The 13,911-nt window shown below is 47.7% G+C and overlaps 1 protein-coding gene across 5 annotated transcripts in view; it reads right to left on the bottom strand.

Annotated features, from left to right (window-relative positions):
- GSDME (gasdermin E) overlaps positions 1-13,911 on the bottom strand; it is a 90,202-nt gene that overhangs the window by 49,496 nt on the left and 26,795 nt on the right. The gene's annotated exons all lie outside the window — the stretch shown is intronic.

The raw sequence follows: 13,911 nt of genomic DNA, 5'->3' as shown, positions 1-13,911 counted from the left end.
TCAATTCCAATCTACAGAAGATGATGTGCTGATTAGAAGCAAGTGATGAAGTGCCCACTCTGGAAGTCCTGTTCAATGCTATGAGCCTATGGGGTGGACAGGAAGAAAACCAGATTAGAGTTAGTGGCAGCACAAGAACAATTACAGTGTTCGTTTCACCCTGTGCTTTTTAAACAGTCCAAGGTGAGTTATCTTCAAAAGCTTGGCACCATCGCCAATCCATGCAGTGGTTGTTGTCCCACCGCCCCAGGCAGACGCAGCTTCTCCAGGCTTCAGAAAGCATCCCCAGAATGGAGGCAAGTAGCTGGAAAGATCCTGTCTCCATGTGAAAAGCTGCCCGGGCTGGAAACAACCCATATCCATCAACAGAAGAACGGACACACCAATGTGGTCCATGCCTACAATGGGACATTATTCAACCACAGAAAGGAATGAAGCTGATGTGCTGTGACACGAATGAACCTTGAAGACATTATGCTGAATGAAAGAAGCCAGGTACAAAAGGAGAAATACTGGATGATTTTACACATATGAAATATTTAGATCAGGCAAATTCTCAGCCACAGAAAGTAGATTTAAGGTTACCAGGGGCTGGGGAAGAGAGAATGGGGCAGGGGGGGTTCTTGTTTGATGGCTACAGAGTTTCTATGTAGGGTGATGAGAAAGTTCTAGAAATGGATAGTGGTGACAACTGCAGGACAGTGTGCATGACAGTGTGAAGGTACTTAAACCACTGAACTATGCACCTAAAAATGGTTAAAATGATAAAATTTATGTTATATTTTATCACAATTAAAAAAAGTAAAGACATGTCCATCGACAGATAAATGGATAAAAATGTGGCACATATATACAATGGAATATTACTCAGCCATAAAAAAGAACAGAATTGGGTCATTTATAGAGACGTGGATGGTCCCACAGTCTGTCACACACAGTGAGGTAAGTCAGAAAGAAAAAAATAACTATCATATATTAATGTATATATGTGGAATCTAGGGGCTTCCCTGTTGGCTCAGATGGTAAAGAATCTGCCTCCAATGCAGGAGACCTGGGCTCAATCCCTGGGTCAGGAAGATTCCCTGGAGAAGAAAATGGCAACCCGCTCCAGTATTCTTGCCTGGAAAATCCCATGGACAGGGAATCTACAAAACGGTACAAATGAACCTATTTGCAGGGCAGGAATAGAGATACAGACAAAGGGAAGAGATGTATAGACATGGGCCGGGGGTGGGATGAATTGGGAGACTGAGACTGACTTATATGACTGCCGTGTGTAAACAGATAGCTAGTGGAGACCTGCTATCTCTGTGAGCTGAGCTCACAGGGAGCTCAGCTCTGTGTTCTGTGGTGACTTAGATGGGTGGGACAGGGGGTGGGGGTAGGAGGTAGAGCCAAGAAGGAGGGGCACTTCACAGATATGTAGACACAGTCAATTCACTTGGTTGCACGTGGGCTTCCCAGGTGGCACTAGTGGTAAAGAACCCGCTTGCCAATGCAGGAGACTCAAGAGACGTGGGTTTGATCCCTGGGTCAGGAAGATCCCCTGGAGGAGGAAATGGCAACCTACTCCAGTATTCTTGCCTTGGAAATCCCAAGGACAGAGAAGCCTGGTGGGCTACAGTCCATAGGGTCGCAAAGAGCCAGACACAACTGAAGCATCTTAGCATACATACATGTACAACACTGTAAAGAAATAAAAATAATAATAATAATAAAGTAAAGACATGGGAAAAACTGTGCAATCTCAGTAGTGGTCAAAGAAATGCAAATTATAGCAATGTTTCACACATATTAAGTAATAAAGATAAATCGACATCAACAAAAAAGCTGCCCAGGGCTCCATTTCCAGGAAGGCAGATAGAGCAGGGGGAACCTGCCTGGCGGGGGCTCCAATCCCAGCTCTGCGCCCCCCAGCTAGGTGACTGGGAGTGAATGGCTCCACCCAGCACCTTGTTATCCTTGTGGATACACTAATGGTAATGCTGTCTCTTGCTATGATCGCTGTAGGGTTTACTCGAGAGGCCACATGGTGAGCAGTCAGCATGTGCCAAGCAGACAGTCAAATGCCACCTGAATGCTGGCTGGCTCTGGCCACCATCCTGTATATCCCTCTAACCGAGGCCCCCAGAACAAAGCCCCAGGGTGTGCACTGGATGGGAATAACGGGCAGTCAATTGGGTCTCAGGTGCTTTTTCATATCTCTCATGCCCTTAGAACCTCCAGTGGACACATCTCATCTCAAATCCACCCCCCAGGCAAGGAGGCCTCTAGCTCTGACCCCTGCCTCTGGGGACCCCACCTTCCTACTGTCTTCCCCACCTGCCTACTGCCCCGAGGCCTTGACACAATGTCCCCAGGGTCCCCACATCTGACACAAGTCACTTCTCAGGGAAGCCAATGTTCCCTGCTCACCCTGTACAGAGCGACACCCTCTCACACTGTGACACCCTAGCATGTGGACGTGACATTCACATACTCTCGAGAGCACACTTCCACATCACACTCTTCCAGCTCCTTCGTTTATCTGTTCATTGCCTGTCTCCTCCCTCTAGACCAGTAGTCCCCAAGCTTTTGGGGACCAGGGACCAATTTCATGGAAGACAATTTTTCCATGGACCAGGGGTGGGGGGAGATGGTTTCCAGATAATTAAAGCACATTACATTTATCGTGCACTTTATTTCTAATCTAATGCCTGTATCTGACAGGAGGTATTGGGGCCTGTAGCCCGGAGGTTGAAGACCATGAAAGTGTTAGTCACTCAGTCATGTCCGACTCTTTGTAACCCCATGGACTGTAGCTCCCAAGGCTCCTCTATCCATAGAATCCTTAAACTCATGGAAATAGGGGTTGTGCATGCCAAGGGCACAGTACGTAGTTTTGGAATAAATGAATAAATAAAACGTGGGGTGTTTTTTTCCTCTTTGTGTATCTGCCTTAATAAACATGCAAATGTGTGAGTAGGTTTGCATCTGTGGGAAGAGAGAAAACAGGAAGATGGAGGAACTGGAGGATAAGCAGTATGGTTTAGAGAATGACATGTAGCTGTGACTCTTCCTGAGAGACTGTGTGGGGCCTATAGGCACAGATTTGAAGATGAGGGCCAGCGTATTCACCAGCAGGACATACATTTGAACCAGGCCTTGCTGACCTTCTCCTTCTGTTGCACACCATCTCCTATTCTAGCCAATTCTTGAAAAGCAACTCCCTCAATTACAGCTCAGGTACTGGCTCCTCCCCATTTGATGAGCAGTACATCAGAAGCAGCTACTCCCACCCACAAGCACAGAACTAACAGCAGAGGAACAATTGAAGGTTGCCTTGAGGCACCTGAAGTGACTCTGGTGGGTTGGAAATCATTGCAGCGCTTCATGGCTTAAACAGATCCACTAGAGTGCTTGATGTTGCCTTAACCAATGTTCAATTGTTTGAAAAGAAAAACCTCTGGGACTTCCCTGGTGGCCCAGTGGTTAAGAATACACCTGCCAATGTATTGTATAGACACAGGTTCGATCCCTAGTCAGGGAAGATCCCACATGACACAGGGCAACTAAGCCTGTACACCACAACTGTTGAGCCTGAGCTCTGCAACAGGAGAAGCCTCCGCAATGAGAAGCCCGCATACTGCCACACACTGCAAGCAGAGAAAGTCCCCGAGGATCAATGAAGACTCAATGTAGCAAAAAATAAATACATACCTATATGTGGTGGTTTAGTCACTAAGTCGTATCTGACTCTTGCAACCCCATGGACTGTAGCCCACCAGGCTCTTCTGTCCATAGGATTTTCCAGGCAAAAATACTGGAGTGGGTTGCCATTTCCTAAACCTCAGCCTAGACCACCCAAGATTCCATTGCTTAATATGCCCGCCTCCCTCCAGAACCCCCACCTCAAACACCAGAAAGAGGCGGGGGAAAGGTCACCTTTCCTTACACATAACTTCCTCACGCATCTGAGAACAGAACAGTCCTGAGATGCTTGTGGGGACCAGCAAAGCACCTGGGAGGCTTCCTGCCCTCAGAATAGCCTTGTGGGGTACCTCATCACAGGACAGGGAACAGAAGCCTGGCCAAAGACAGGCTGCACCTCCCAGGCTGAGATTTGTGTGACTCGGGAGAAGAGGGTCACAGGACACGCCCTCCTGCAGGCCATCTGAGAGCTGCGCAGGGGACAGGCAGGCACTTCCCACCCAGGTCGCTGGGATTCTGTTTCCCAGGACAGTGCTGCCACCTTTTGGAAACTGAATACTGGACAAATCAGCTCATTCTCAATTGAGAGGAGGCTGGTGTAGACAGAGGGGAAGCTAATTCTCAGAGGCAATAGACTGTTCACATAGGAGTCTTCACAAAGCAACCTCTGGAGTGAATTCTGCCCCATCTCCACTAGTCCTCCAGGGCCCAGACACAGAATAGCTCATAGGAGCCTGGTCCCGGCCCTTTTGGGGCAGGAGTCCTTGTGTGATAGGACTCACCTCGACCCACCAAGTGGGGAAGCTAGCGGTATTTCCATGTAATTTGTTTACTTTATGTGTGTGTGTGTGTGTGTGCTCAGTCGTGTCCTGTATGCATTTAAAGAGATCCACAGGTCTCTCCAGATTACTAAAGTTCAAAGAACAAAAAGTTTAAAACCCTAGAGCGAGGTTTCATAGGTGAAGAACAAGGAGGCCCAGAGAGGTAGAAGATAGTAACCAAAGTCACACAGCTGAAAGACCCAGGCTGGTCTGTCACAAGGCCCCACCAGCCACAGAAGCCCCACCAAGAGAGGCTCCCTTCTCTGGGTGAGTGTTCCAGAAAGCTGTACCAGGAATTTGACCTTTATCTCTAGTACTTCCATGTCTACACATCAGTATCTTGCCTGTCTAGACCGGTAGCTGAGGACTGGAAGGAGGGACCATATCCAAGTCCTCTGGGAAACCTCCAAGTATCTGTGCCAGCCTCTCTTTTCTTACCCCATCTCCTGATGGCTGCTGTTAGGAAATCCTTCCCCAGGTCATTCCTATTGCTCCATCTCTCCTGGGTTCTATTAAGAACCACTGAACAATATGGACAGAAGCTCTTTAGAAACAGACACAAGGGAGCTAGACAGCCAGGAGATCAGGGGTCAGGGGGGTTTCACCTTCTAAGTTTTTACCTTTAGCATTTAAATCATAGGAACATATCAATTATTCAAAAATTAACATTATGCTACCTATCCAGTTGGTGGAGAAATGAATAATTTATTACATAAATCCCAGATGGCAGGGTTGGAATAAAACTCACTCCCCAGTCCATCCAGGGGTCAATGCCACAGCCAGGAGAAATGGAGCAGAAGGTTTCCCACAAGAAAATGAGCAGCTTGACACTCTTCGGCCTCGTCACACATTTTTAAGGACCACCCAAGGTTGCAGATGACAAGTTGATGCTAGAACAGGGGGCCACGGAGGCAGCAGTATGGTCAACATCAAAGGACTGGACCCAAAGGAACAATGTCTGGAGGTAAGGCAGAGGAGTACACACTAAAGGGGGAGAGAAGAGCGCCCCTTCCTGACCCAGCAGACCTGCTGCCCCCCGCCATTCTCCTGTGAGATCACCCTCCTCTGTGTGCCCACAGCTCTGTGCAATGCCAACACCTGGAGCCAACCTGCACTGGGCCCAGCTTTCTGTCTCCTCACTGGACCACTGCCTCTCATCTCTGAGCCTCCGTTTGCACATCTGTCAAGTCAAGGCCGGGTAAGAGGTCACCTGTAGTGACCCACGCTGTACTTATCTGAAAATATTTCTTTCCTTCCATAATGATGGGGAAGCCAAGTCAAGTTCCCTCCCCCGGCTGGCCAGAGATATGCCCAGAGTTTTCAGGTAAGCCTTCAGGCTGGGGAGCAGACCCTCCAAGCAACTAAGAAAATAGCTACATGGATACAGGCCAGTAATTCTAGGGGTAGGGTAGGGGAGAAACCAGGCAGGAGCTGCTGGAGGTGGGGGACAAGGAGGGAAGATGATTAAAAAGTGTGGCTCTGAGCCCAGTGAGGCTGCTGGGGATCGGCCATGGGCCAGAGGAGCAGCAGGAACACAGGCTCCTCTCCTACTGCACCTGAAAGCTCCCCAGGCCCAGCCCTCAAGAAGCCGCCTCCTCCGCAGGCTGAAGCTGTCTTTTCCATTCTACTTCTCAGGCTTTGAAAACCAGAGACAACCCACAGAGAAGAAACCCAGAGAAGACTTTTAAAACTCTAACAATATCCAAAAGAAGGAAGGAAGCAGTTTTCTTTCCCAAAGCGTAACGGAGCCCCCAGGACCCCTTCTGTGGAGACAAGGGGAGGGCATGCTTTCTGAGCAGAACCCCCCACCCCCAAACACATTCTTGTAACTCCACAGATAGCTGGGTCCTATTGTGTTCTGGGCTAAATGCTGGGGATTCTCAGTGAGCAAGACCAAGGCGTCCTTGTTGCCACGACCCTCCTTTGTCATACGTCCTAGAGGAACAGGGCTTCAAACAGAGCTCTGATAAGCTGCTCCAAAAAGTAGAGTATGTCATAAGAGAGTAGGCACAATCGGCTCTGATCCAGTTTTCTGGGAGAAATGTGAAACTACAAGGGCCCCAGGGGACGACTAGTTCTGAGGCAGGAAACCAGTTTCATCTTGAATACCACCTCTGATGGATCCATCAGTGACCGCTGACTACCCACCAGGAAAGGATTCTGAGGCTGAGACTGAGTCTTAGAATCTTTAAGCCAGAAAGCAGTGAGAAGCAACAGAACCACGACTGATTCGCAAAGTTTGCACAGGCCTGGGAGGGAGGTGGTCCTGATCACTCGGATCTAATCCAACATCTGTGCCAAGAAAGGGAGACTACACCCTTCAGAGGTTACAGACTGGCTTGAATCCCATGGCACACATCTTCTGACTCTCAGACCAGTGCTCTTTCCACTATGTGGCTCTAAAGACTGATGGCAAGAGGCTAAAGGCACTCTGAAGTAACTGTGCAAGACTGTGGGGGGTTGGTTCCACCATCTCTCTAGGAACAGAGATTGGGACATTATGAAGAGCCCCAAGATGGCAGCGGGCCTGCTACTGCAAGAGTATTAAGCAAGAATTACTAACCCACAGGAACCTAGTTATGGCTTTAGTAATTTAGGTATTTCTCCTAAAGGGTTTTGATTTATTGGCTAACGCCGCAGTAAAAGGAGAAGTGCGTGTTCACTGACCAATTGTATAGCAGAAAAATTAGAAAGGCTGTGGAGATCAGGTCCATGCACATTGCTTGTAAACTTGGCTTTGCTCTCCTCACATTTCATTAAGCAGCAAAGTCAGCTTCTCTTTTGACAGTCAGCCTCCTCCAGTCTATAGACCTAGCAAAATGACCCCACCAAGGCCGTGACTAGAGTTTAACTTCAGAAGCCACCTCCTCAAACCCTGAAAGGAACATGACTCTGTTGCTTCCCTGGCCTGCTTAACCCCCAGGGGGACAGTCCTTTCCCAGGTGGAGTCTGTGCAGAGTCTGTCCAGAGAGGGCATGGGAGAAGGGCCGGCACTTCCACTGTGTCTGGTTTGTTCCTGCGGGCACCACACTGACATCCCCTGAGTGTGATGTACCACTAGCTGCCTCCTTCAATTTTGTTCAGGTTTGGGAGCCTGGCACAAAGGCAGGAAGGAGGTAACCCAGTCCCACAGGTAAGTCTTGACCAATCCTAGTAACTCCGCTGTTCTCAGCAGGGATTGGATAGGATGGGCCATCTGTGGCAATCCTGTCCATTAAGACTTGAGGAAAAGCCTGTTGGGGGTTTCTGGGAGGATCTTTCTCTCTCTTAATCAGAGGCACAAGGAAGAGACCACTCTTCTGACTTTGGGCTTCGTCTGCAATGCAGTCATTTGGGCACCAAGAGGAAAACTGGGTGGCTGGGACAAGCGATGCACAGAGGCTGCCACAAGTGGTCCCATGGAGCCACTGAATGAACCAGCCACCAGGAGCCACAGGTGAAGGTGACTCATCCCACCTGGGGAGGTTTTTTATGGGAGGTAATAACAGATCCTCTTTACAACTAAAGACACTCTATCTGGTCCATGAAGTTACTGTCACCCTTATTTCGCAAAGGACAGAAACAGAGCGAGCTCATGAGCCCCTGATGCAACAGCATGCCGCTAACCAGGGCCAGGAGGGGAACACAGCTGAGCCTGTCCAACCCCAAAGCACTGTGTCTTTCCATCTTCCCTCTCCCTGCAGGGCCTCCTCTAGGCCCTGGACACAGAAGGTGCCTCATAAGTGCTTGATAGCAAACAATCAGTCTCTCTGCTCAGTTCCCTGGAAAAACTTCCCAGAGACTGGAAACAGACCCTCTCGGAAACCCAAGCAGCCACCACTGGCAGTCTCCTTCATACCAACCCACTCTCCATTTCAACCATTAAAAAAAAAAACTTCCCACACAGTCCACCAGAGATGCTCAACCCGGAGCCAGGGCCAGGGCAGGAAGTCGCCAGAAACCGTACCGTGGGGCCGCCACTTCCATCTGCTGAGGAAATCCCTGCTCTGTGTCACAGGACTGTGACATCAGGATTGTAAACTGGCTGGAAAAAAAAATAATCAAAATTGAGGCACAACGCTAACGACACACTATAAGCAAAGTGACGGGGCCACCCCCACAGCGTGGATGCCCCCAGCTCTAGGGACGCTGCCAGCTATTCAACACCTTATCTCACTCACTCACAACCAGGGAGAGAAAGGAAAAAATGACTGAGCAATTACAGACTGTCAACCTTTCAGATGGAGTAATTAATCCACTGCCACCTGCAGATGTGATGCAGCAGGTCTGAGAGATGCTAAAACCGAATGAGGCTGATGCAGGGAGGTGAGCTCACGCAGAAGCCCATGGGCCAGTTTTCACCTTCCAAGCCCTGTGCATCCGCAGCTGGATGGAAAACTCATGGGTTTGGTGGACCTGGGCTTCCATTTTAAGTCCAGGCAAACTAGTGAACCTCTGCATTTCCATTGCAAAATGAAGACGAACCAAGTATTCTTTCAACCAAACAGTGCTGATGGTGCTGCAGGCACCGTGTGGGGCCAAAGGTGAGCAAAACAGGACGTTCCAGGAGGGACACGGAGTCAGGCAGTGATGACAAGGGTCATCCCACAACGGGGCTGGTGCTCCGATAGGGGAATCAGTGACATGGCTGCTGAAGGAAGTGGGAGGGAATCTGATGAAGCTGAGGAAGGGAGTCTGCGTGCGGACTTCGTGTGTGCGGACAGGACTGGTAGAGCCTTCAACACGGCGGGGGGCGGGGAGGGAGTGAGAAAGAGCCTGGGGCACTGATGCCAGGGACTAAAAGAAGTTCAGGGGGCTGGGCCTGAGGGGAGGAGAGCGTGGACGTCATTCCTAAGACAGCGAAGAGCACAGAAGGGCACACACCAGGCACAGACATGATCCGACGGACTGCTACGTGGAGAATCAAGTGGAGAGGGTGACTGGGTGCAGAGGGACCAGCTGGAGATTCCTGGGACATCAAGGTGAGAGACAGTGGTGGCCTGCAGCAGGGCAACGTGTGAGGCTGGGTCATTGAGAAGAGCAGGACAGATATTCAAGGGGCAGAATCAACTAGCGGGAGACTAGGTGTGGGAGGGAAGGCAAGGAAGGAGCGTATCATGTTCAGATTTCTGGCTGAGACAACTGGACTTAACGCTGCACCCACCAGCACCTGGAGGGGAGTCAGGCAGTGAATCGGGTATCGAGAGACAATGAGAAGTTCAGTGTTGGGTGTCAGACACACTGTGAAAGCTCCAGGGGAATAAACGTCTGCTTGCCTAAACTCTAACTCCTAATTCCAGCCAACCCAGTTTTGTACATCACATCTTGCCAATTTTTACACACATTTTTTCACTTCTCTGAAATCAGGATGTTTGTAAATGAACAGGTGACCTGTTTAGTTAGCAGTATTCTTAGTAGTATATACAATGGTGGCATATACAAAGAATGAAATCTTGGATTTGATGAAATAATGTCTATCAACCTTAAAAGAAAATAGTACACGAATTTCTCTCCTTATGACGTAAGTCCTACCTAGTTCCAGAAAGATCTGAAGTAGCCTTTAAAATAAAGTTCATAGGACAGAATGATTTCTGTAAAACAAAAATTACCCCTGGGATTGAATATTGAAAAGAATCCTCAGAAGACCCACTCCTCCACAGGAGGGGTTTGGCTCAAATAAAAACAAGAGGTCAAACAAGCTTCCAGAAGTTCACAATCCTGAGAACTAAAACACAAACCAGGAGACAGAATAATCTAGAAAGAAAAAAAAAAAATCAGCAAGAAACTGACTGACTTACAGACACCACAGAGATGGGTATGGCCTGGAGGTCTCAGGAAAGATATCTTTTAAAAAACAGTGGATCTGAGGATCTGATGTGGCCTTGAGAGCTTTGTCGCTGCTCTTTCCAAAAAGGATATGATGAGAGACGGCAATATCTTACTAAAACTGCTCAAGAATTTCATACACCTTTGGATTTTCCTGGTGGTGCCGTGGACAAGAAGCCACCTGCCAATGCAGGACACACGAGTTCGATCCCTGGTCTGGGAAGATTCCACATGCCATGGTGCAACTAAGCCCATGCGCATCGCTACTGAGCCGGTGCTCTACAGCCCACTAGCCACAAGCGCAGCCAAAAATAAATACTTTAAAAAAAAAAAGAATTTCATACATCTTCATTCAAGGACTGAACAAGCATCTCCTGTAAAAAAAACAGAACATTCTGTAAGAATAACCTGTGCGCTTTCCTGACTTTCATATGCCAAGACGCAAGTCTAGGTCTACACTCATTCTGGAGAAGCCAGGCTGCTGGCACATGCAAGTCTGACTCACTGAAGACAGTCAGTCCTTCCATGGTGGGGTTCATGATGCAGACCACATGGCTGCCTGCCTCCTCCACAGAGGAGCGAAACAAGGGCTTCAAGATGTCAGCATCAGAAATCCCAAGGGCTTCACTTCAATTCTCTTCTGAAACTGCATCTTCTGCCCCGTCACGAAACACTAGGTCACCCCTTACCTTCCCACAGCTCTGACCTTTGCCATCTTCTATAACCAGACTCTATCGGGGGCTGGTCAGAATAGCAATAGTTATGGAAGTGTTCATACTAATAACTACAATTTTTGAGAACTTGCTATGGGCCACGCTTTGTTTATATGGTCTTATTTAATTCTTACAAAAACTCCTTCAGAACACGAACCCCATTTCACTAATGAAATTTTTTATTTCAAAAAAATGAGCCTGAAGTTTACCAGTTAGCCTAAAAACACCACCACCAAAAATACCAAGAGAAGAGCAGGAAGAGGGGCTGCTTGACGCTCACATTCCCAGACCCCAAGGTGCCTTCACCTGGTTTATTTTGCCTACTTAAAGACTTCTCCTGTGGGAGAAAAATAAGAGAGTAAGCAAAAGAACAAGATTCAGGAAACTCTTTTTCTCCAAGTACACGTGGCTAGAGGTCTTTAAATTGTTAGGCACAAACTCTATTAAAAATAACAGTGCCAGAGAAGGACATGAGCTCACCTCATCTCATGAAAACACCAAAATCAGAACTAACTGCTGAACAACCATTGACAAGAAAAAAAACACCAAAACATACCAAAAAAGATATCCTAAATCAAAAGACAAAGAATAATCCAAGAGACAGTCAGAGGGTGCAATGGGGATGAAATCAAATCCCATACCTCCTCTCCCAGAATGGGCAACTCACAAACAGGAAAATAATCACATCACAGAGGTTCCCCCACAAGAATGAAAGTTCTGAGCCCCAAGCTGGGCTCCGAACCTGGTGGGGGGATCTTAAGCATTGGGAGGAAGAACCCCAAGAGCATGTCCAGTTCTAACTGATGCCCAGAGGCATTTGATTGCAGGAATTCCACTGAACTGGAGAAAACAAGAACTCCACTCTAAGAGGGTGCACACAAGTTCATGTACACTGGGACCCTCGGAAAAAAGCAGCGACCTTATAAGAGCCTGGGCCAGACCTATGTGCTAGTCTCCTGCAGAGGCAGGACACAGCTATGACTCACTGCAGGGACAAAGACACTAGTGGCGGTAGTTCTGGGGAGTACTCTTTGGCATGAGCCCTACTGGAGGCCACCATTTGCTCACCAAGACCAGGCCCCACTCAACAGCCTCCACTCCTGAAACACCTCAGGCCAACCAAGAGGGGAAGAACACAGCCCCACCCATTAGTAGACAGGCTGTGTAAACTCTTCCTGAGCCCACAGCTGCACAGTCAACAGACCCTTTGAATTGCCCTTGCCCACCAGAGAGACAAGACCCACCTCCATCCACCAGTGGGCAGGAAACAGTTCCTTCCACCTGCACAAGCCTCTCAGTTCAGTTCAGTTCAATCATTCAGTCGTGTCCAACTCTTTGCAACCCCATGAACTGTATCATACCAGGCCTCCCTGTCCATCATCATTTGGGTAGTTTACTCAAACTCATGTCCATTGAGTCAGTGATGCCATCCAACCATCCTCTGTCATCCCCTGCTCCTCCCGTCTTCAATCTTTCCCAACATCAGGGTCTTTCGAAATGAGTCAGTTCTTTGAATTAGGTGGCCAAAGTATTGGAGTTTCAACTTCAACATCAGTCCTTCCAATGAATATTCAAGACTGATTTCCTTTAGGATGGACCTGTTGGATCTCCTTGCTGTCCAAGGGACTCTCAAGAGTCTTCTCCAACACCACAGTACACAAGCATCAATTCTTTGGTGCTCAGCTTTCTTTATAGTCCAACTCTTACATCCATATATGACTACTGGAAAAACCATAGTTTTGACTAGATGGACCTTTGTTGGCAAAGTAATGTCTCTGCTTTTTAATATGCTGTCTAGATTTGTCATAACTTTTCTTCCAAGGAGCAAGCATCTTTTAATTTTATGGCTGCAGTCACCATCTGCAGTGATTTTGGAGCCCCCAAAAAAATAAAGTCTGTCACTGTTTCCGTTGCTTCCCCATCTATTTGCCATGAAGTGATGGGACCAGATGCCATGATCTTAGTTTTCAGAAAGTTGAGTTTTAAGCAAACATTTTCACTCTCCTCTTTCACTTTCATCAAGAGGCTCTTTAGGTCTTCTTTGCTTTCTGCCGTAAGAGTGGTGTTATCTGCATATCTGAGGTTATTGATATTTCTCCCAGCAATCTTGATTCCAGCTTGTGCTTCATCCAGCCCAGTGTTTCTCATGATGTACTGTGCATATAAGTTAAATAAGCAGGGTGACAATATACAGCCTTGACATACTCCTTTCCCGATTTGGAACCAGTTGGTTGTTCCATGTCCAGTTCTAACTGTTGCTTCCTGACCTGCAAACAGGTTTCTCAAGAGGCAAGTCAGTTGGTCTGGTATTCCCGTCTCTTTCAGAATTTTCCAGTTTGTTGTGATCCACACAGTCAATGGCTTTAGAATAGTCAACAAAGCAAAAGTAGATGTTTTTCTGGAACTCTCTTGCTTTTTCAAGGATCCAACAGATGTTGGCAATTTGATCTCTGGTTCCTCTGCCTTTTCGAAATCCAGCTTGAACATCTGGAAGTTCATGGTTTATATACTGTTGAGGCCTGGCTTGGAGAATTTTGAGAATTACTTTGCTACCGTGTGAGATGAGTGCAACTGTACGGTAGTTTGAGCATTCTTTGGCACTGCCTTTCTTTGGGACTGGAATGAAAACTGACCTTTTCCAGTCCTGTGGCCACTGCTGAGTTTTCCAAATTCGCTAGCATATTGAGTGCAACATTTTCATAGCATCATCTTTTAGGATTTGAAATAGCTAAACTGGAATTCCATCACCTTCACTAGCTTTGTTCATAGTGATGCTTCCTAAGGCCCATTTCACTTCACATTCCAAGATATCCGCCTCTAGGTGAGTGATCACACCATCGTGATTATCTCGGTCATGAAGATCTTTTTTATATAGTTCTTCT

Source organism: Giraffa tippelskirchi, chromosome 10 (genome assembly GCF_054371585.1).
Source record: "Giraffa tippelskirchi isolate mGirTip1 chromosome 10, T2T-mGirTip1v1.2.pri, whole genome shotgun sequence".
Classification (NCBI taxonomy): domain Eukaryota; kingdom Metazoa; phylum Chordata; class Mammalia; order Artiodactyla; family Giraffidae; genus Giraffa; species Giraffa tippelskirchi.
Note: the sequence above shows the minus strand (reverse complement) of the source record. Positions and strands in the feature narration are given on the sequence as shown.